This window comes from Corylus avellana, chromosome ca11 (genome assembly GCF_901000735.1).
Source record: "Corylus avellana chromosome ca11, CavTom2PMs-1.0".
Taxonomy (NCBI): domain Eukaryota; kingdom Viridiplantae; phylum Streptophyta; class Magnoliopsida; order Fagales; family Betulaceae; genus Corylus; species Corylus avellana.
The window spans coordinates 11514186-11517067 of record NC_081551.1 but is presented as its reverse complement, the minus strand read 5'-3'; positions in this window follow the sequence as shown (position 1 = coordinate 11517067).

The following is a 2882-nucleotide window of genomic DNA, read 5'->3' as shown; positions in this document are numbered from 1 at the left end:
ATATGTGATGCATCGGATTATGCCGTTGGAGTTGTTTTGGGGCAGCGTGTTGATAGACTCCCCCATGTCATTACTATGCGAGCAGGACTCTAAACGATGCACAACTCAATTACTCCACCACGGAGAAGAAGTTGTTGGCAGTCGTTTTTGTGCTAGACAAGTTTAGATCCTATTTGTTAGGATCTAAAGTCATCATCTTTTCAGATCACGTACCATTGAAGTATCTTTCTTCCAAAAAAGATGCTAAATCCCGTTTGATCCGAATGGATTTTGCTACTTCAGGAGTTCGACATAGAAATTCAGGACAAGAAGGGTTCCGAAAATGTGGAGGCGAATCATTTGTCTAGATTGACTGTGGATTACACTGAGGACGCCAGCCCCATTTCGGAGACTTTCCCTGATGAGTAATTGATACACATTGCTCATGATCCCGCACCATGGTTTACTGACATAGTGAACTATCTCATCACCGGCCAACTACTTCAGTAGTGGGGGCAACAAGATAGGTCCAGATTTTTGTCCATGGTGAAGCACTTTTTCTGGGATGATCCTTACCTGTTCAAGTATTGTTCCGATCAAATCATTAGAAGGTGTATACCTGAGCATGACCAATCCAATGTCATCTCCTTTTGTCATGATCATGCTTGTAGAGGCCATTTCAGTGCTAAGAAGACTGCTGCCAAGATTTTGCAGTGTAGATTCTATTGGCCTACCCCTTTCAGAGACGCCCATGCTTATTGTACATCTTGTGAGTGTTGTCAAAAACTAAGGAGTATCTCTAGAAGGAATATGATGCCCCTCAGCCCCATTTTGATTGTTGAGATTTTTGACGTATAGAGCATCGATTTCATGGGACCTTTCCCAAACTCCTTTGGCTATCTGTACATCTTGGTTGCTGTGGACTATATGTCCAAATGGGTGGAGGCGGTTTCATTCAAGACCAATGACCACAGAGTTGTGGTCTAGTTTTTTAGAGACACTATCTTTGCTCGTTTTGGTACACCTCGAGCAATTATAAGTGATGGAGGTAAGCATTTATGCAATCAGATTTTTGAGCAGTTGATGAAGAAGTATTTCATCACATATAAGGTTGCCACCCTGTATCACCCATAGACGAGTGGATAGGTTGAAGTTTCCAATCGAGAGATCAAGCATATTTTGAAAAAGACGGTAAACCCCAATAGAAAAGATTGGTCTCTGCGATTGAGTGGTGCACTTTGGGCATATAAGACAACTTTCATGACCTCGATTGGGATGTCACCCTATCAGCTTGTGTATGGGAAGGCATGTCACCTTCCCGTGGAGTTGAAGCATAGAGCATATTGAGCCATCAAGCAGCTGAACTTCAATCTTTTGGAGGCTGGCTCACAAAGAAGGCTCCAACTCAATGAATTAGAGGAGCTGAGGAATGATGTTTATGATTCTGCGCAGTTGTACAAGGCATAGATGAAAAAGGCTCATGACCAGAGCATTTTGAGATGATCTTTTCAGCCTGGTGAGAAAGTCCTTTATAATTCATGGCTGCATCTTTTCCCAGGCAAGTTAAAATCTCGATGGACAGGCCCATTTATCATTCGATCAGTTTTTCCTCATGGGGACATCGAGATTGAAGATCCAAAGAATGGTAACACCTTCAAGGTGAATGGACAGAGATTAAAACCATTCTTGGAGTTGAGGAGTAAGGATATCGAGACGACATTGTTGGAGGATCCGAGTTATTCTGAGTGATTGTCGTCTTTTGTGGGGAGTCTGGCTGAAGACTTAAAACTTAGCGCTTGTGGGAGGCAACCCTCATTCTTTCCTTTACCATTTTATCTTGTTTATTTGTTGCTGTTGTGTTTTTCAGGGCAAGTGTTTGCCATTCAAGTTTGGGGGAGCATTCTCCTACGTTACACCAGACTTGCACTGCTCATTTGGTATTGTATCTCTATACCCATTGGGGACAATGTGTCATTTTAGTTTAGGGGTGGGGTAGACATTTCTTTGTCTTTTTCCTTGATTATCCTTGTTGTTTTCTTTAAAAACAAAAAACAAAAATTTGCTATGTTATTGATTAAGCAAGGGTAACACCTATTCTGTGGTTTGTATGTCATTGGTCTGTTTAGCATTTTGAACACAACATGTCATTAGGAGTCTAAGTCTTTTGCCTCATTATTGGATTAGAGAGATTTCACATGTTTGACTTTATCACCACGAGCACATTAGCATAGAATCTGTGAGGTATAAGATTTGACTTGATTATGGTGTATCTTGAGATTTGTAGGATGAAGTGTGATGAAACCTTGGCTTGAAAAAAAAAAAAAAAAAAATCAGTTTGAGCTTCTCATTGAGTAACCAAACATCATGCTTCACTAAGCATTGAGTGTTCACGTAAAAAGATAAGAAATCTAACTTGGTTGGTTGTATGGCTAGTTTGGCTTCGTAACCTAGTTGACTTGAGTAATTAAGCCCTTAGGGATATTTCTACATCTAGTGCCCTAAAACCATTTGGTTTGGGAGTCTCTAGCCCAACACTAGTTACATAGGTCAAAAAGAAAACCTAAGGAAGCTAAGCATTGCACAGCCTACACATAAAAAATAAATAAATAAATAAATTGCATGTTTTAAAGCCTTGGTTGTTTCATATGAGCGAATTCCTATCACTTTTAAGGTACACCCAAGTTTGAGAATAAATTGAAGCCTCATGATTATATGTTAGTCTCACATTGCACTTATTGGAACATGTGTTGTTTCAAGTTTCTATCTTTGAGTTGAATGATTTGTGGTTGTCTTGATGATGTGATTGTGGTGTTCACTGTGATAAACCTACTCAGGATGTAAAAAACCATGTGTTTGTGTGGAAGTCCTTGTTTGTCAAATAACATAGTGCATACATGTTTGTG